A 22,318-nucleotide genomic window follows, 5' to 3' on the forward strand; every position below is an offset into this window, starting at 1 on the left:
CTTGAAACCTAAGTGGCATGAACCACCATCATCAAGACAATATTGCCTAGAAAATTCTACAACAGCTCTGGTAGCTAGGCTTGCATGTTCTGCAAACTCAGTCGCTACTTGAGCAGTAGAGGTAGCATCCTTAAATTTCATGCTCTAATTCTGCCTGCCAATAGAAAAATTACCATTACCATCTCCAGGAAATGATTGCCCATGTTCCAACCTTTCATCCTTGAAACCTAAGTGGCATGAACCACCATCATCAACATAATATTGCCTTGAAAGTTCTACAACAACTCTAGTAGATAGGCTTGCATGTTTTGCAAACTTAATCGCTACTTGAGCAGCAGAGGTAGCATCCTTAAATTTCATGCTCCAATTCTGCCTGCCAATAGAAATATTTCCATTACCATCACCAGGAAATGATTGCCCATGTTCCAACCTTTCATCCTTGAAACCTAAGTGGCATGAACCACCATCATCAACACAATATTGCCTTGAAAATTCTACAACAACTCTGGTAGATAGGTTTGCATGTTTTGCAAACTCAGTCGCTACTTGAGCAGCAGCGGTCGCATCCTTTAATTTCATGCTCCAATTCTGCCTGCCAATAAAAAAATTTCAATTACCATTACCAGGAAATGATTGCCCATGTTCCAACCATCATCCTTGAAACCTAAGTGGCATGAACCACCATCATCAACACAATATTGCCTTGAAAGTTCTACAACAGCTCTAGCAGCTAGGCTTGCATGTTCTGCAAACTCAGTCGCTACTTGAGCAGCAGAGGTAGCATCCTTAAATTTCATGTTCCAATTCTGCCTGCCAATAGAAAATTTACCATCTCCAGGAAATGATTGCCCAAATCCCAACCTTTCATCCTTGAAACCTAAGTGGCATGAACCACCATCATCACCACAATATTGCCTTGAAAGTTCACCAACAGCTCTGGCAGCTAGGCCTGCATGTTCTGCAAACTTAGCCACTACTTGAGCAGCAGAGGTAGCATCCTTAAATTTCATGTTCCAATTCTGCCTACCAACAGAAAAATTACCATTATCATCTCCAGGAAATGATTACCCATGTTCCAACCTTTAATCCTTGAAACCTACGTGGCATGAACCACCATCATCAACACAATATTGCCTTGAAAGTTCTACAACAGCTCTGGCAGCTAGGGTTGCATGTTCTGCAAACTCAGCCGTTGCTTGAGCAACAGAGGTAGCATCCTTAAATTTCATGTTCCTATTCTGCCTACCAACAGAAAAACTAACATTTCCATCTCTAGGAAATGATTACCCATGTTCTAACCTTTCATCCTTGAAACCTAAGTGGCATGAACCACCATCATCAACTCAATATTGCCTTGAAAGTTCTACAACAGTTCTGGTGGCTAGGCTTGCATGTTCTGCAAACTCAGCTGCTGCTTGAGCAACAGAGGTAGCATCCTTAAATTTTATTTTCCAATTCTACCTGCCAACAGAAAAATTACCATTACCATCTCCAGGAAATGATTGATCATGTTCCATCCTTTCATCCTTGAAATCTAAGTGGCATGAACCAGTATCATCAACACAATATTGCCTTGAATGTTCTACAACAGCTCTGGAAGCTAGGCTTGCATGTTCTGCAAACTCAACCGCTTCTTGAGCAGCAGAGGTATAATCCTTAAATTTCATGTTCCAATTCTGCCTGCCAACAGAAAAATTACCATCTCCAGGAAATGATTGCCCTTGTTCCAACCTTTCATCCTTGAAACCTAAGTGGCATGAACCACTATCATCAACATAATATTGCCTTGAAAGTTCTACCCCAGCTCTGGCAGCTAGGCTTGCATGTTCTACAAACTCAGTCGTTGCTTGAGCAGCAGAGATAGCATCCTTAAATTTCATATTCCAATTCTACCTGCCAATAGAAAAATTACCATTACCATCTCTAGGAAATGATTGCCCATGTTCCAACCTTTCATCCTTGAAACCTAAGTGGCATGAACCACCATCATCAACACAATATTGCCTTGAAAGTTCTACAACAGCTCTGGCAGCTAGGGTTGCATGTTCTTCAAACTCAGTCGCTGCTTGAGCAACAGAGGTAGCATCCTTAAATTTCATGTTCCTATTCTGCCTACCAACAGAAAAACTAACATTTCCATCTCTAGGAAATGATTACCCATGTTCCAACCTTTCATCCTTGAAACCTAAGTGGCATGAACCACCATCATCAACACAATATTGCCTTGAAAGTTCTACAACAGCTCTGGCAGCTAGGCTTGAATGTTCTGCAAACTCAGCCGCTTCTTGAGCAGCAGAGGTATAATCCTTAAATTTCATGTTCCAATTCTGCCTGCCAACAGAAAAATTACCATCTCCAGGAAATGATTGCCCTTGTTCCAACCTTTCATCCTTAAAACCTAAGTGGCATGAACCACCATAATCAACACAATATTGCCTTGAAATTTCTACCACAGCTCTGGTAGCTAGGCTTGCATGTTCTGCAAACTCAGCCGTTGCTTGAGCAGCAGAGGTAGCATCCTTAAATTTCATGTTCCAATTCTGTCTACCAACAGAAAAATTACCATTACCATCTCCAGGAAATGATTGCCCATGTTCCAACCTTTCATCCTTGAAACCTAAGTGGCATGAACCACCATCATCAACACAATATTGCCTTGAAAGTTCTACAACAGCTCTGGCAGCTAGGCTTGAATGTTCTGCAAACTCAGCCGCTTCTTGAGCAGCAGAGGTATAATCCTTAAATTTCATTTTCCAATTCTACCTGCCAACAGAAAAATTACCATTTCCATCTCCAGGAAATGATTGATCATGTTCCATCCTTGAAACCTAAGTGGCATGAACCACAATCATCAACACAATATTTCCTTAAAAGTTCTACAACAGCTCTGGCAGCTAAGCTTGCATGTTCTGCAAACTCAGTCGCTGCTTGAGCAGCAAAGGTAGCATCCTTAAATTTCATGTTCCAATTCTGCCTACCAATAGAAAAATTACCATCTCAAGGAAATGATTGCCCAAATACCAACCTTTCATCCTTGAAACCTAAGTGGCATGAACCACCATCATCACCACAATATTGCCTTGAAAGTTCACCAACAGCTCTGGCAGCTAGGCCTGCATGTTCTGCAAACTTAGCCACTGCTTGAGCAGCAGAGGTAGCATCCTTAAATTTCATGTTCCAATTCTGCCTACCAATAGAAAAAATACCATTACCATCTCTAGGAAATGATTGCCCATGTTCCAACCTTTCATCCATGAAACCTAAGTGGCATGAACCACTATCATCAGTACAATATTGCCTTGAAAGTTCTGCAACAGCTCTGGCAGCTAGGCTTGCATGTTCTGCAAACTCAGCCACTGCTTGAGCGGTAGAGGTGGCATCCTTAAATTTCATGTTCCAATTCTGCCTGCCAAAAGAAAAATTACCAATACCATCTCCAGGAAATGATTGCCCATGTTCTAACCTTGAAACCTCAGTGGCATGAACCACCATCATATACACAATATTGTCGAGAAAGTTCTGCAACAGCTCTGGCAGCTAGGCTTGCATGTTCTTCAAACTCAGCCGCTTCTTTAGCAACAGAGGTAACATCCTTAAATTTCATTTTCCAATTCTACCTGCCAACAGAAAAATTACCATTACCATCTCCAGGAAATGATTGATCATGTTCTATCCTTGAAACCTAAGTGGCATGAACCACAATCATCAACACAATATTTCCTTAAAAGTTCTACAACAGCTCTGACAGCTAAGCTTGCATGTTCTGCAAACTCAGTCGCTGCTTGAGCAGCAGAGGTAGCATCCTTAAATTTCATGTTCCAATTCTGCCTACCAATAGAAAAATTACCATCTCCAAGAAATGATTGCCCAAATCCCAACCTTTCATCCTTGAAACCTAAGTGGCATGAACCACCATCATCACCACAATATTGCCTTGAAAGTTCACCAACAGCTCTGGCAGCTAGGCCTGCATGTTCTGCAAACTTAGCCACTGCTTGAGCAGCAGAGGTAGCATCCCTAAATTTCATGTTCCAATTCTGCCTACCAACAGAAAATTTACCATTATAATCTCCAGGAAATGATTACCCATGTTCCAAGCTTTAATCCTAGAAACCTACGTGGCATGAACCACCATCATCAACACAATATTGCCTTGAAAGTTCTACAACAGCTCTGGCAGCTAGGGTTGCATGTTCTGCAAACTCAGCCGTTGCTTGAGCAACAGAGGTAGCATCCTTAAATTTCATGTTCCTATTCTGCCTACCAACAGAAAAACTAACATTTCCATCTCTAGGAAATGATTACCCATGTTCTAACCTTTCATCCTTGAAACCTAAGTGGCATGAACCACCATCATCAACTCAATATTGCCTTGAAAGTTCTACAACAGTTCTGGCAGCTAGGCTTGCATGTTCTGCAAACTCAGCCGCTGCTTGAGCAACAGAGGTAGCATCCTTAAATTTTATTTTCCAATTCTACCTGCCAACAGAAAAATTACCATTACCATCTCCAGGAAATGATTGATCATGTTCCATCCTTTCATCCTCGAAATCTAAGTGGCATGAACCAGTATCATCAACACAATATTGCCTTGAAAGTTCTACAACAGCTCTGGAAGCTAGGCTTGCATGTTCTGCAAACTCAACCGCTTCTTGAGCAGCAGAGGTATAATCCTTTAATTTCATGTTCCAATTCTGCCTGCCAACAGAAAAATTACCATCTCCAGGAAATGATTGCCCTTGTTCCAACCTTTCATCCTTGAAACCTAAGTGGCATGAACCACCATCATCAACATAATATTGCCTTGAAAGTTCTACCCCAGCTCTGGCAGCTAGGCTTGCATGTTCTACAAACTCAGTCGTTGCTTGAGCAGCAGAGGTAGCATCCTTAAATTTCATATTCCAATTCTACCTGCCAATAGAAAAATTACCATTACCATCTCTAGGAAATGATTGCCCATGTTCCAACCTTTCATCCTTGAAACCTAAGTGGCATGAACCACCATCATCAACACAATATTGCCTTGAAAGTTCTACCACAGCTCTGGCAGCTAAGCTTGCATGTTCTGCAAACTCAGTCGCTGCTTGAGCAGCAGAGGTAGCATCCTTAAATTTCATGTTCCAATTCTGCCTACCAATAGAAAAATTACCATCTCCAAGAAATGATTGCCCAAATCCCAACCTTTCATCCTTGAAACCTAAGTGGCATGAACCACCATCATCACCACAATATTGCCTTGAAAGTTCACCAACAGCTCTGGCAGCTAGGCCTGCATGTTCTGCAAACTTAGCCACTGCTTGAGCAGCAGAGGTAGCATCCTTAAATTTCATGTTCCAATTCTGCCTACCAACAGAAAATTTACCATTATAATCTCCAGGAAATGATTACCCATGTTCCAAGCTTTAATCCTAGAAACCTACGTGGCATGAACCACCATCATCAACACAATATTGCCTTGAAAGTTCTACAACAGCTCTGGCAGCTAGGGTTGCATGTTCTGCAAACTCAGCCGTTGCTTGAGCAACAGAGGTAGCATCCTTAAATTTCATGTTCCTATTCTGCCTACCAACAGAAAAACTAACATTTCCATCTCTAGGAAATGATTACCCATGTTCTAACCTTTCATCCTTGAAACCTAAGTGGCATGAACCACCATCATCAACTCAATATTGCCTTGAAAGTTCTACAACAGTTCTGGCAGCTAGGCTTGCATGTTCTGCAAACTCAGCCGCTGCTTGAGCAACAGAGGTAGCATCCTTAAATTTTATTTTCCAATTCTACCTGCCAACAGAAAAATTACCATTACCATCTCCAGGAAATGATTGATCATGTTCCATCCTTTCATCCTCGAAATCTAAGTGGCATGAACCAGTATCATCAACACAATATTGCCTTGAAAGTTCTACAACAGCTCTGGAAGCTAGGCTTGCATGTTCTGCAAACTCAACCGCTTCTTGAGCAGCAGAGGTATAATCCTTTAATTTCATGTTCCAATTCTGCCTGCCAACAGAAAAATTACCATCTCCAGGAAATGATTGCCCTTGTTCCAACCTTTCATCCTTGAAACCTAAGTGGCATGAACCACCATCATCAACATAATATTGCCTTGAAAGTTCTACCCCAGCTCTGGCAGCTAGGCTTGCATGTTCTACAAACTCAGTCGTTGCTTGAGCAGCAGAGGTAGCATCCTTAAATTTCATATTCCAATTCTACCTGCCAATAGAAAAATTACCATTACCATCTCTAGGAAATGATTGCCCATGTTCCAACCTTTCATCCTTGAAACCTAAGTGGCATGAACCACCATCATCAACACAATATTGCCTTGAAAGTTCTACCACAGCTCTGGCAGCTAAGCTTGCAAGTTCTGGAAACTCAGTCGCTGCTTGAGCAACAGAGGTAGCATCCTTAAATTTCATGTTCCTATTCTGCCTACCAACAGAAAAACTAACATTTCCATCTCTAGGAAATGATTACCCATGTTCCAACCTTTCATCCTTGAAACCTAAGTGGCATGAACCACCATCATCAACACAATATTGCCTTGAAAGTTCTACAACAGCTCTGGTAGCTAGGCTTGCATGTTCTGCAAACTCAGCCGCTGCTTGAGCAGCAGAGGTAGCATCCTTAAATTTCATGTTCCAATTCTGTCTACCAACAGAAAAATTACCATTACCATCTCCAGGAAATGATTGCCCATGTTCCAACCTTTCATCCTTGAAACCTAAGTGGCATGAACCACCATCATCAACACAATATTGCCTTGAAAGTTCTACAACAGCTCTGGCAGCTAGGCTTGAATGTTCTGCAAACTCAGCCGCTTCTTGAGCAGCAGAGGTATAATCCTTAAATTTCATGTTCCAATTCTGCCTGCCAACAGAAAAATTACCATCTCCAGGAAATGATTGCCCTTGTTCCAACCTTTCATCCTTGAAACCTAAGTGGCATGAACCACCATCATCAACACAATATTGCCTTGAAAGTTCTACAACAGCTCTGGCAGCTAGGCCTGCATGTTCTGCAAACTTAGCCGCTGCTTGAGCTGCAAAGGTAGCATCCTTAAATTTCATGTTCCAATTCTGCCTATCAACAGAAAAATTACCATTACCATCTCCAGGAAATGATTGCCCATGTTCCAACCTTTCATCCTTGAAACCTAAGTGGCATGAACTACCATCATCAACACAATATTGCCTTGAAAGTTCTACAACAGCTCTGGCAGCTAGGCTTGCATGTTCTGCAAACTCAGCCGCTTCTTGAGCAACAGAGGTATAATCCTTAAATTTCATGTTCCAATTCTGCCTGCCAACAGAAAAATTACCATCTCCAGGAAATGATTGCCCTTGTTCCAACCTTTCATCCTTGAAACCTAAGTGGCATGAACCACCATCATCAACACAATATTGCCTTGAAAGTTCTACAATAGCTCTGGCAGCTAGGCTTGAATGTTCTGCAAACTCAGCCACTTCTTGAGCAGCAGAGGTATAATCCTTAAATTTCATGTTCCAATTCTGCCTGCCAATAGAAAAATTACCATCTCTAGGAAATGATTCCCCTTGTTCCAACCTTTCATCCTTAAAACCTAAGTGGCATGAACCACCATAATCAACATAATATTGCCTTGAAATTTCTACCACAGCTCTGGTAGCTAGGCTTGCATGTTCTGCAAACTCAGCCGCTGCTTGAGCAGCAGAGGTAGCATCCTTAAATTTCATGTTCCTATTCTGCCTACCAACAGAAAAACTATCATTTCCATCTCAAGGAAATGATTACCCATGTTCCAACCTTTCATCCTTGAAACCTAAGTGGCATGAACCACCATCATCAACACAATATTGCCTTGAAAGTTCTACAACAGCTCTGGCAGCTAGGCCTGCATGTTCTGCAAACTTAGCCGCTGCTTGAGCTGCAAAGGTAGCATCCTTAAATTTCATGTTCCAATTCTGCCTATCAACAGAAAAATTACCATTACCATCTCCAGGAAATGATTGCCCATGTTCCAACCTTTCATCCTTGAAACCTAAGTGGCATGAACTACCATCATCAACACAATATTGCCTTGAAAGTTCTACAACAGCTCTGGCAGCTAGGCTTGCATGTTCTGCAAACTCAGCCGCTTCTTGAGCAACAGAGGTATAATCCTTAAATTTCATGTTCCAATTCTGCCTGCCAACAGAAAAATTACCATCTCCAGGAAATGATTGCCCTTGTTCCAACCTTTCATCCTTGAAACCTAAGTGGCATGAACCACCATCATCAACACAATATTGCCTTGAAAGTTCTACAACAGCTCTGGCAGCTAGGCTTGAATGTTCTGCAAACTCAGCCACTTCTTGAGCAGCAGAGGTATAATCCTTAAATTTCATGTTCCAATTCTGCCTGCCAATAGAAAAATTACCATCTCTAGGAAATGATTCCCCTTGTTCCATCCTTTCATCCTTAAAACCTAAGTGGCATGAACCACCATAATCAACATAATATTGCCTTGAAATTTCTACCACAGCTCTGGTAGCTAGGCTTGCCTGTTCTGCAAACTCAGCCGTTGCTTGAGCAGCAGAGGTAGCATCCTTAAATTTCATGTTCCAATTCTGTCTACCAACAGAAAATTACCATTACCATCTCCAGGAAATGATTGGCCATGTTCCAACCTTTCATCCTTGAATCCTAAGTGGCCTGAACCACCATCATCAACACAATATTGCCTTGAAAGTTCTACAACAGCTCTGGCAGCTAGGCTTGCATGTTCTGCAAACTCAGCCGCTGCTTGAGCAGCAGAGGTAGCATCCTGAAATTTCATGTTCCTATTCTGCCTACCAACAGAAAAACTATCATTTCCATCTCAAGGAAATGATTACCCATGTTCCAACCTTTCATCCTTGAAACCTAAGTGGCATGAACCACCATCATCAACACAATATTGCCTTGAAAGTTCTACAACAGCTCTGGCAGCTAGGCTTGCATGTTCTGCAAACTCAGCCGCTGCTTGAGCAACAGAGGTAGCATCCTTAAATTTAATTTTCCAATTCTACCTGCCAACAGAAAAATTAGCATTACCATCTTCAGGAAATGATTGATCATGTTCCATCCTTTCATCCTTGAAATCTAAGTGGCATGAACAACCATCATTAACACAATATTGCCTTGAAAGTTCTACAACAGCTTTGGCAGCTAGGCCTGCATGTTCTGCAACCTTAGCCGCTGCTTGAGCTGCAAAGGTAGCATCCTTAAATTTCATGTTCCAATTCTGCCTATCAACAGAAAAATTACCATTACCATCTCCAGGAAATGATTGCCCATGTTCCAACCTTTCATCCTTGAAACCTAAGTGGCATGAACCACCATCATCAACACAATATTGCCTTGAAAGTTCTACAACAGCTCTGGCAGCTAGGCTTGCATGTTCTGCAAACTCAGCCGCTTCTTGAGCAACAGAGGTATAATCCTTAAATTTCATGTTCCAATTCTGCCTGCCAACAGAAAAATTACCATCTCCAGGAAATGATTGCCCTTGTTCCAACCTTTCATCCTTGAAACCTAAGTGGCATGAACCACCATAATCAACACAATATTGCCTTGAAATTTCTACCACAGCTCTGGTAGCTAGGCTTGCATGTTCTGCAAACTCAGCCGTTGCTTGAGCAGCAGAGGTAGCATCCTTAAATTTCATGTTCCAATTCTGCCTGCCAACAGAAAAATTACCATTACCATCTCCAGGAAATGATTGCCCATGTTCCAACCTTTCATCCTTGAAACCTAAGTGGCATGAACCACCATCATCAACACAATATTGCCTTGAAAGATCTACAACAGCTCTGGCAGCTAGGCTTGCATGTTCTGCAAACTCAGCCGCTGCTTGAGCAGCAGAGGTACCATCCTTAAATTTCATGTTCCAATTCTTCTTGCCAACAGAAAATTACCATTACCATCTCCAGGAAATGATTGCCCGTGGTCCAACCTTTCATCCTTGAAACCTAAGTGGCATGAACCACCATCATCAACACAATATTGCCTTGAAAGTTCTACAACAGCTCTGGCAGCCAGGCTTGAATGTTCTGCAAACTCAGCCGCTTCTTGAGCAGCAGAGGTATAATCCTTAAATTTCATGTTCCAATTCTGCCTGCCAACAGAAAAATTACCATCTCCAGGAAATGATTGCCCTTGTTCTAACCTTTCATCCTTAAAACCTAAGTGGCATGAACCACCATAATCAACACAATATTGCCTTGAAATTTCTACCACAGCTCTGGTAGCTAGGCTTGCATGTTCTGCAAACTCAGCCGTTGCTTGAGCAGCAGAGGTAGCATCCTTAAATTTCATGTTCCAATTCTGTCTACCAACAGAAAAATTACCATTACCATCTCCAGGAAATGATTGCCCATGTTCCAACCTTTCATCCTTGAAACCTAAGTGGCATGAACCACCATCATCAACACAATATTGCCTTGAAAGTTCTACAACAGCTCTGGCAGCTAGGCTTGCATGTTCTGCAAACTCAGCCGCTGCTTGAGCAGCAGAGGTAGCATCCTTAAATTTCATGTTCCAATTCTGCCTGCCAACAGAAAAATTACCATTACCATCTCCAGGAAATGATTGCCCATGTTCCAACCTTTCATCCTTGAAACCTAAGTGGCATGAACCACCATCATCGACACAATATTGCCTTGAAAGTTCTACAACAGCTCTGGCAGCTAGGCTTGAATGTTCTGCAAACTCAGCCACTTCTTGAGCAGCAGAGGTATAATCCTTAAATTTCATGTTCCAATTCTGCCTGCCAATAGAAAAATTACCATCTCCAGGAAATGATTCCCCTTGTTCCAACCTTTCATCCTTAAAACCTAAGTGGCATGAACCACCATAATCAACACAATATTGCCTTGAAATTTCTACCACAGCTCTGGTAGCTAGGCTTGCATGTTCTGCAAACTCAGCCGTTGCTTGAGCAGCAGAGGTAGCATCCTTAAATTTCATGTTCCAATTCTGTCTACCAACAGAAAATTACCATTACCATCTCCAGGAAATGATTGCCCATGTTCCAACCTTTCATCCTTGAATCCTAAGTGGCCTGAACCACCATCATCAACACAATATTGCCTTGAAAGTTCTACAACAGCTCTGGCAGCTAGGCTTGCATGTTCTGCAAACTCAGCCACTGCTTGAGCAGCAGAGGTAGCATCCTTAAATTTCATGTTCCTATTCTGCCTACCAACAGAAAAACTATCATTTCCATCTCAAGGAAATGATTACCCATGTTCCAACCTTTCATCCTTGAAACCTAAGTGGCATGAACCACCATCATCAACACAATATTGCCTTGAAAGTTCTACAACAGCTCTGGCAGCTAGGCTTGCATGTTCTGCAAACTCAGCCGCTGCTTGAGCAACAGAGGTAGCATCCTTAAACTTCATTTTCCAATTCTACCTGCCAACAGAAAAATTAGCATTACCATCTTCAGGAAATGATTGATCATGTTCCATCCTTTCATCCTTGAAATCTAAGTGGCATGAACAACCATCATTAACACAATATTGCCTTGAAAGTTCTACAACAGCTTTGGCAGCTAGGCCTGCATGTTCTGCAAACTTAGCCGCTGCTTGAGCTGCAAAGGTAGCATCCTTAAATTTCATGTTCCAATTCTGCCTATCAACAGAAAAATTACCATTACCATCTCCAGGAAATGATTGCCCATGTTCCAACCTTTCATCCTTGAAACCTAAGTGGCATGAACCACCATCATCAACACAATATTGCCTTGAAAGTTCTACAACAGCTCTGGCAGCTAGGCTTGCATGTTCTGCAAACTCAGCCGCTTCTTGAGCAACAGAGGTATAATCCTTAAATTTCATGTTCCAATTCTGCCTGCCAACAGAAAAATTACCATCTCCAGGAAATGATTGCCCTTGTTCAAACCTTTCATCCTTGAAACCTAAGTGGCATGAACCACCATAATCAACACAATATTGCCTTGAAATTTCTACCACAGCTCTGGTAGCTAGGCTTGCATGTTCTGCAAACTCAGCCGTTGCTTGAGCAGCAGAGGTAGCATCCTTAAATTTCATGTTCCAATTCTGTCTACCAACAGAAAAATTACCATTACCATCTCCAGGAAATGATTGCCCATGTTCCAACCTTTCATCCTTGAAACCTAAGTGGCATGAACCACCATCATCAACACAATATTGCCTTGAAAGATCTACAACAGCTCTGGCAGCTAGGCTTGCATGTTATGCAAACTCAGCCGCTGCTTGAGCAGCAGAGGTAGCATCCTTAAATTTCATGTTCCAATTCTATCTACCAACAGAAAAATTACCGTTACCATCTCCAGGAAATGATTGCCCGTGGTCCAACCTTTCATCCTTGAAACCTAAGTGGCATGAACCACCATCATCAACACAATATTGCCTTGAAAGTTCTACAACAGCTCTGGCAGCCAGGCTTGAATGTTCTGCAAACTCAGCCGCTTCTTGAGCAGCAGAGGTATAATCCTTAAATTTCATGTTCCAATTCTGCCTGCCAACAGAAAAATTACCATCTCCAGGAAATGATTGCCCTTGTTCTAACCTTTCATCCTTAAAACCTAAGTGGCATGAACCACCATAATCAACACAATATTGCCTTGAAATTTCTACCACAGCTCTGGTAGCTAGGCTTGCATGTTCTGCAAACTCAGCCGTTGCTTGAGCAGCAGAGGTAGCATCCTTAAATTTCATGTTCCAATTCTGTATACCAACAGAAAAATTACCATTACCATCTCCAGGAAATGATTGCCCATGTTCCAACCTTTCATCCTTGAAACCTAAGTGGCTTGAACTACCATCATCAACACAATATTGCCTTGAAAGTTCTACAACAGCTCTGGCAGCTAGGCTTGCATGTTCTGCAAACTCAGCCGCTGCTTGAGCAGCAGAGGTAGCATCCTTAAATTTCATGTTCCAATTCTGTCTACCAACAGAAAAATTACCATTACCATCTCCAGGAAATGATTGCCCATGTTCCAACCTTTCATCCTTGAAACCTAAGTGGCATGAACCACCATCATCAACACAATATTGCCTTGAAAGTTCTACAACAGCTCTGGCAGCTAGGCTTGAATGTTCTGCAAACTCAGCCACTTCTTGAGCAGCAGAGGTATAATCCTTAAATTTCATGTTCCAATTCTGCCTGCCAATAGAAAAATTACCATCTCCAGGAAATGATTCCCCTTGTTCCAACCTTTCATCCTTAAAACCTAAGTGGCATGAACCACCATAATCAACACAATATTGCCTTGAAATTTCTACCACAGCTCTGGTAGCTAGGCTTGCATGTTCTGCAAACTCAGCCGTTGCTTGAGCAGCAGAGGTAGCATCCTTAAATTTCATGTTCCAATTCTGTCTACCAACAGAAAATTACCATTACCATCTCCAGGAAATGATTGCCCATGTTCCAACCTTTCATCCTTGAATCCTAAGTGGCCTGAACCACCATCATCAACACAATATTGCCTTGAAAGTTCTACAACAGCTCTGGCAGCTAGGCTTGCATGTTCTGCAAACTCAGCCACTGCTTGAGCAGCAGAGGTAGCATCCTTAAATTTCATGTTCCTATTCTGCCTACCAACAGAAAAACTATCATTTCCATCTCAAGGAAATGATTACCCATGTTCCAACCTTTCATCCTTGAAACCTAAGTGGCATGAACCACCATCATCAACACAATATTGCCTTGAAAGTTCTACAACAGCTCTGGCAGCTAGGCTTGCATGTTCTGCAAACTCAGCCGCTGCTTGAGCAACAGAGGTAGCATCCTTAAACTTCATTTTCCAATTCTACCTGCCAACAGAAAAATTAGCATTACCATCTTCAGGAAATGATTGATCATGTTCCATCCTTTCATCCTTGAAATCTAAGTGGCATGAATAACCATCATTAACACAATATTGCCTTGAAAGTTCTACAACAGCTTTGGCAGCTAGGCCTGCATGTTCTGCAAACTTAGCCGCTGCTTGAGCTGCAAAGGTAGCATCCTTAAATTTCATGTTCCAATTCTGCCTATCAACAGAAAAATTACCATTACCATCTCCAGGAAATGATTGCCCATGTTCCAACCTTTCATCCTTGAAACCTAAGTGGCATGAACCACCATCATCAACACAATATTGCCTTGAAAGTTCTACAACAGCTCTGGCAGCTAGGCTTGCATGTTCTGCAAACTCAGCCGCTTCTTGAGCAACAGAGGTATAATCCTTAAATTTCATGTTCCAATTCTGCCTGCCAACAGAAAAATTACCATCTCCAGGAAATGATTGCCCTTGTTCCAACCTTTCATCCTTGAAACCTAAGTGGCATGAACCACCATAATCAACACAATATTGCCTTGAAATTTCTACCACAGCTCTGGTAGCTAGGCTTGCATGTTCTGCAAACTCAGCCGTTGCTTGAGCAGCAGAGGTAGCATCCTTAAATTTCATGTTCCAATTCTGTCTACCAACAGAAAAATTACCATTACCATCTCCAGGAAATGATTGCCCATGTTCCAACCTTTCATCCTTGAAACCTAAGTGGCATGAACCACCATCATCAACACAATATTGCCTTGAAAGATCTACAACAGCTCTGGCAGCTAGGCTTGCATGTTCTGCAAACTCAGCCGCTGCATGAGCAGCAGAGGTAGCATCCTTAAATTTCATGTTCCAATTCTGTATACCAACAGAAAAATTACCATTACCATCTCCAGGAAATGATTGCCCATGTTCCAACCTTTCATCCTTGAAACCTAAGTGGCATGAACTACCATCATCAACACAATATTGCCTTGAAAGTTCTACAACAGCTCTGGCAGCTAGGCTTGCATGTTCTGCAAACTCAGCCGCTGCTTGAGCAGCAGAGGTAGCATCCTTAAATTTCATGTTCCAATTCTGTCTACCAACAGAAAAATTACCATTACCATCTCCAGGAAATGATTGCCCATGTTCCAACCTTTCATCCTTGAAACCTAAGTGGCATGAACCACCATCATCAACACAATATTGCCTTGAAAGTTCTACAATAGCTCTGGCAGCTAGGCTTGAATGTTCTGCAAACTCAGCCACTTCTTGAGCAGCAGAGGTATAATCCTTAAATTTCATGTTCCAATTCTGCCTGCCAATAGAAAAATTACCATCTCCAGGAAATGATTCCCCTTGTTCCAACCTCTCATCCTTAAAACCTAAGTGGCATGAACCACCATAATCAACACAATATTGCCTTGAAATTTCTACCACAGCTCTGGTAGCTAGGCTTGCATGTTCTGCAAACTCAGCCGTTGCTTGAGCAGCAGAGGTAGCATCCTTAAATTTCATGTTCCAATTCTGTCTACCAACAGAAAATTACCATTACCATCTCCAGGAAATGATTGCCCATGTTCCAACCTTTCATCCTTGAATCCTAAGTGGCCTGAACCACCATCATCAACACAATATTGCCTTGAAAGTTCTACAACAGCTCTGGCAGCTAGGCTTGCATGTTCTGCAAACTCAGCCACTGCTTGAGCAGCAGAGGTAGCATCCTTAAATTTCATGTTCCTATTCTGCCTACCAACAGAAAAACTATCATTTCCATCTCAAGGAAATGATTACCCATGTTCCAACCTTTCATCCTTGAAACCTAAGTGGCATGAACCACCATCATCAACACAATATTGCCTTGAAAGTTCTACAACAGCTCTGGCAGCTAGGCTTGCATGTTCTGCAAACTCAGCCGCTGCTTGAGCAACAGAGGTAGCATCCTTAAACTTCATTTTCCAATTCTACCTGCCAACAGAAAAATTAGCATTACCATCTTCAGGAAATGATTGATCATGTTCCATCCTTTCATCCTTGAAATCTAAGTGGCATGAACAACCATCATTAACACAATATTGCCTTGAAAGTTCTACAACAGCTTTGGCAGCTAGGCCTGCATGTTCTGCAAACTTAGCCGCTGCTTGAGCTGCAAAGGTAGCATCCTTAAATTTCATGTTCCAATTCTGCCTATCAAAAGAAAAATTACCATTACCATCTCCAGGAAATGATTGCCCATGTTCCAACCTTTCATCCTTGAAACCTAAGTGGCATGAACCACCATCATCAACACAATATTGCCTTGAAAGTTCTACAACAGCTCTGGCAGCTAGGCTTGCATGTTCTGCAAACTCAGCCGCTTCTTGAGCAACAGAGGTATAATCCTTAAATTTCATGTTCCAATTCTGCCTGCCAAGAGAAAAATTACCATCTCCAGGAAATGATTGCCCTTGTTCCAACCTTTTATCCTTGAAACCTAAGTGGCATGAACCACCATCATCAACACAATATTGCCTTGAAAGTTCTACAACAGCTCTGGCAGCTAGGCTTGCATGTTCTGCAAACTCAGCCGCTGCTTGAGCAACAGAGGTAGCATCCTTAAACTTCATTTTCCAATTCTACCTGCCAACAGAAAAATTAGCATTACCATCTTCAGGAAATGATTGATCATGTTCCATCCTTTCATCCTTGAAATCTAAGTGGCATGAACAACCATCATTAACACAATATTGCCTTGAAAGTTCTACAACAGCTTTGGCAGCTAGGCCTGCATGTTCTGCAAACTTAGCCGCTGCTTGAGCTGCAAAGGTAGCATCCTTAAATTTCATGTTCCAATTCTGCCTATCAACAGAAAAATTACCATTACCATCTCCAGGAAATGATTGCCCATGTTCCAACCTTTCATCCTTGAAACCTAAGTGGCATGAACCACCATCATCAACACAATATTGCCTTGAAAGTTCTACAACAGCTCTGGCAGCTAGGCTTGCATGTTCTGCAAACTCAGCCGCTTCTTGAGCAACAGAGGTATAATCCTTAAATTTCATGTTCCAATTCTGCCTGCCAGCAAAAAAATTACCATCTCCAGGAAATGATTGCCCTTGTTCCAACCTTTCATCCTTGAAACCTAAGTGGCATGAACCACCATAATCAACACAATATTACCTTGAAATTTCTACCACAGCTCTGGTAGCTAGGCTTGCATGTTCTGCAAACTCAGCCGTTGCTTGAGCAGCAGAGGTAGCATCCTTAAATTTCATGTTCCAATTCTGTCTACCAACAGAAAAATTACCATTACCATCTCCAGGAAATGATTGCCCATGTTCCAACCTTTCATCCTTGAAACCTAAGTGGCATGAACCACCATCATCAACACAATATTGCCTTGAAAGTTCTACAACATCTCTGGCAGCTAGGCTTGCATGTTCTGCAAACTCAGCCGCTGCTTGAGCAGCAGAGGTAGCATCCTTAAATTTCATGTTCCAATTCTGTCTACCAACAGAAAAATTACCATTACCATCTCCAGGAAATGATTGCCCATAATCCAACCTTTCATCCTTGAAACCTAAGTGGCATGAACCACCATCATCAACACATTATTGCCTTGAAAGTTCTACAACAGCTCTGGCAGCTAGGCTTGAATGTTCTGCAAACTCAGCCGCTTCTTGAGCAGCAGAGGTATAATCCTTAAATTTCATGTTCCAATTCTTCCTGCCAACAGAAAAATTACCATCTCCAGGAAATGATTGCCCTTGTTCCAACCTTTCATCCTTAAAACCTAAGTGGCATGAACCACCATAATCAACACAATATTGCCTTGAAATTTCTACCACAGCTCTGGTAGCTAGGCTTGCATGTTCTGCAAACTCAGCCGTTGCTTGAGCAGCAGAGGTAGCATCCTTAAATTTCATGTTCCAATTCTGTCTACCAACAGAAAAATTACCATTACCATCTCCAGGAAATTATTTCCCATGTTCCAACCTTTCTTCCTTGAAACCTAAGTGGCATGAATAACAATCATCAACACAATATTGCCTTGAAATTTCTGCCACAGCTCTGGTAGCTAGGCTTGCATGTTCTACAAACTCAGCCGTTGCTTGAGCAGCAGAGGTAGCATCCTTAAATTTCATGTTCCAATTCTGTCTACCAACAGAAAAATTACCATTACCATCTCCAGGAAATGATTGCCCATGTTCCAACCTTTCATCCTTGAAACCTAAGTGGCATGAACCACCATCATCAACACAATATTGCCTTGAAAGTTCTACAACAGCTCTGGCAGCCAGGCTTGAATGTTCTGCAAACTCAGCCGCTTCTTGAGCAGCAGAGGTATAATCCTTAAATTTCATGTTCCAATTCTGCCTGCCAACAGAAAAATTACCATCTCCAGGAAATGATTGCCCTTGTTCTAACCTTTCATCCTTAAAACCTAAGTGGCATGAACCACCATAATCAACACAATATTGCCTTGAAATTTCTACCACAGCTCTGGTAGCTAGGCTTGCATGTTCTGCAAACTCAGCCGTTGCTTGAGCAGCAGAGGTAGCATCCTTAAATTTCATGTTCCAATTCTGTCTACCAACAGAAAAATTACCATTACCATCTCCAGGAAATGATTGCCCATGTTCCAACCTTTCATCCTTGAAACCTAAGTGGCATGAACTACCATCATCAACACAATATTGCCTTGAAAGTTCTACAACAGCTCTGGCAGCTAGGCTTGCATGTTCTGCAAACTCAGCCGCTGCTTGAGCAGCAGAGGTAGCATCCTTAAATTTCATGTTCCAATTCTGCATGCCCCACAGAAAAATTACCATTACCATCTCCAGGAAATGATTGCCCATGTTCCAACCTTTCATCCTTGAAACCTAAGTGGCATGAACCACCATCATCAACACATTATTGCCTTGAAAGTTCTACAACAGCTCTGGCAGCTAGGCTTGAATGTTCTGCAAACTCAGCCGCTTTTTGAGCAGCAGAGGTATAATCCTTAAATTTCATGTTCCAATTCTTCCTGCCAACAGAAAAATTACCATCTCCAGGAAATGATTGCCCTTGTTCCAACCTTTCATCCTTAAAACCTAAGTGGCATGAACCACCATAATCAACACAATATTGCCTTGAAATTTCTACCACAGCTCTGGTAGCTAGGCTTGCATGTTCTGCAAAACTAATGGCGAACAAGACTAAACACCTCGCAATGACCTCAAATTTTGAACATAAGTCATAAATGACACAACGAAACTACTCAAACTCCCGGAACCAAAATCCGAACCCAATATCAATAAGGTCAACTGTCACGACTCAGAATTCCCACCCTCGGGACCGTGATGGCATTCTGCCTACCAACAGAAAAATTACCATTATCATCTCTAGGAAATAATTGCCCATGTTCCAACCTTTCATCCTTGAAACCTAAGTGGCATGAACCAGCATCATCAACACAATATTGCCTTGAAAGTTCTACAACAGCTCTGGCAGCTAGGCTTGCAGATTCTGCAAACTCAGCTGCTGCTTGAGCGGCAGAGGTAGCATCCTTAAATTTCATGTTCCAATTCTGCTTGCCAACAGAAAAATTACCATCTCCAGGAAATGATTCACCATGTTCCAACCTTTGATCCTTGAAACCTAAGTGGCATGAACCACCATAATCAACACAATATTGCCTTGAAAGTTCTACAATAGCTCTGGCAGCTAGGCCTGCATTTTCTGCAAACTCAGCTACTGCTTGAGCAGCAGAGGTAGCATTCTTGAATTTCATGTTCTAATTCTGCCTACCAACAGAAATATTACCATTACCATCTCTAGGAAATGATTGCCCATGTTCCAACCTTTCATCCTTGAAACCTAAGTGGCATGAACCAGCATCATCAACACAATATTGCCTTGAAAGTTCTACAATAGCTCTGGCAGCTAGGCTTGCATGTTCTGCAAACTCAACCGTTGCTTGAGCAGCAGAGGTAGCATCATAAATTTCATGTTCCAATTCTGTCTGCCAGCAGAAAAATTACCATTACCATCTCTAGGAAATGATTGCCCATGTTCCAACCTTTCATCCTTGAAAGCTAAGTGGCATGAACCACCATCATCAACATAATATTGCCTTGAAAGTTCTACAACACTCTGGCAGCTAGGCTTGCATGTTCTGCAAACTTAGTTGCTGCTTGAGCAGCAGAGGTAGCATCCTTAAATTTCATGTTCCAATTCTACCTGCCAACAGAAAAATTTCCATTACCATCTCCAGGAAATGATTGACCATGTTCTAACCTTTCAACGTTGAAACCTAAGTGGCATGAACCAACCTCATCAACACAATATTGCCTTGAAAGTTCTACAACAGCTCTGGCAGCTAGGCTTGCATGTTCTACAAACTCAGCCGTTGCTTGAGCAGTAGAGGTAGCATCATAAATTTCATGTTCCAATTCTGCTTGCCAGCAGAAAAATTACCATTACCAGCTCTAGGAAATGATTCCCATGTTCCAACCTTTCATCCTTGAAATCTAAGTGGCATGAACCCCCATCATCAACACAATATTGCTTGGAACGTTCTACAACAGCTCTGGCAGCTAGGCCTGCATGTTCTACAAACTCAGCCGCTACTTGAGCAGCAGAGGTAGCATCCTTAAATTTCATTGTCAAATTCTACCTACAAACAGAAAAATTACAATTACCATCTCCAGGAAATGATTGCCCATGTTCCAATCTTTCATCCTTGAAACCTAAGTGGCATGAACTACCATCATTAACATAATATTGCCTTGAACGTTCTACAACAGCTCTGGCAGCTAGGCTTGCATGTTCTGCAAACTCAGGCGCTGCTTGAGCAGCAGAGGTAGCATCCTTAAATTTCATGTTCCAATTCTACCTGCCAACAGAAAAATTACCATCTCCTGGAAATGATTGACCATGTTTCAACCTTTGATCCTTGAAACCTAAGTGGCATGAACCACCATCATCAACACAATATTGCCTTGAAAGTTCTACAACAGCTCTGGCAGCTAGGCCTGCATGTTCTGCAAACTCAGCCGCTGCTTGAGCAGCAGAGGTAGCATCCTTAAATTTCATGTTCCAATTCTGCCTGCCAACAGAAAAATTACCATTACCATCTCTAGGAAATGATTGCCCATGTTCCAACCTTTCATCCTTGAAACCTAAGTGGCATGAACCAGCATCATCAACACAATATTGCCTAGAAAGTTCTACAACAGCTCTGGCAGATAGGCTTGCATATTCTGCAAACTCAGCTGCTGCTTGAGCGGCAGAGGTAGCATCCTTAAATTTCATGTTCCAATTCTGCTTGCCAACAGAAAAATTACAATCTCCAGGATATGATTGCCCATGTTCCAACCTTTCATCCTTGAAACCTAAATGGCATTAACCACCATCCTCAACACAATATTGCCTTGAAAGTTCTACAACAGCTCTGGCAGCTAGGCCTGCATGTTTTGCAAACTCAGCCGCTGCTTGAGCAGCAGAGGTAGCATCCTTAAATTTCATGTTCCAATTCTACCTGCCAACAGAAAAATTAACATTACCATCTCCAGGAAATGATTGCCCATGTTCCACCCTTTCAACCTTGAAACCTAAGTGGCATGAACCACCATCATCAACACAATATTTCCTTGAAAGTTCTACAACAGCTCTGGCAGTTAGGCTTGCATGTTCTGCAAACTCAGCCGTTGCTTGAGCAGCAGAGGTTGCATCATAAATTTCATGTTCCAATTCTGCTTGCCAACAAAAATATTACCATTACCATCTCTAGGAAATGATTGCCCATGTTCCAACCTTTCATCCTTGAAACCTAAGTGGCATGAACCACCATCATCAATATAATATTGCCTTGAAAGTTCTACAACAACTCTGGCAGCTAGGCTTGCATGTTCTGCAAACTCAGCTGCAGCTTGAGCAGCAGAGGTAGCATCCTTAAATTTCATGTTCCAATTCTGCTTGCCAACAGAAAAATTACCATCTCCAAGAAATTATTGACCATGTTCCAACCTTTGATCCTTGAAACCTAAGTGGCATGAACCACCATCATCAACATAATATTGCCTTGAAAGTTCTACAACAGCTCTGGCAGCTAGGCCTGCATGTTCTGCAAACTCAGCCGCTGCTTGAGCAGTAGAGGTAGCATCCTTAAATTTCATGTTCTAATTCTGCCTACCAACAGAAAAATTACCATTACCATCTCTAGGAAATGATTGCCCATGTTCCAACCTTTCATCCTTGAAACCTAAGTGGCATGAACCACCATCATCAACATAATATTGCCTTGAAAGTTCTACAACACTCTGGCAGCTAGGCTTGCATGTTCTGCAAACTTAGTTGCTGCTTGAGCAGCAGAGGTAGCATCCTTAAATTTCATGTTCCAATTCTACCTGCCAACAGAAAAATTTCCATTACCATCTCCAGGAAATGATTGACCATGTTCTAACCTTTCAACGTTGAAACCTAAGTGGCATGAACCAACCTCATCAACATAATATTGCCTTGAAAGTTCTACAACAGCTCTGGCAGCTAGGC

The sequence above is a fragment of the Nicotiana tabacum genome, chromosome 4 (genome assembly GCF_000715075.1).
Source record: "Nicotiana tabacum cultivar K326 chromosome 4, ASM71507v2, whole genome shotgun sequence".
In the NCBI taxonomy this organism is placed as follows: domain Eukaryota; kingdom Viridiplantae; phylum Streptophyta; class Magnoliopsida; order Solanales; family Solanaceae; genus Nicotiana; species Nicotiana tabacum.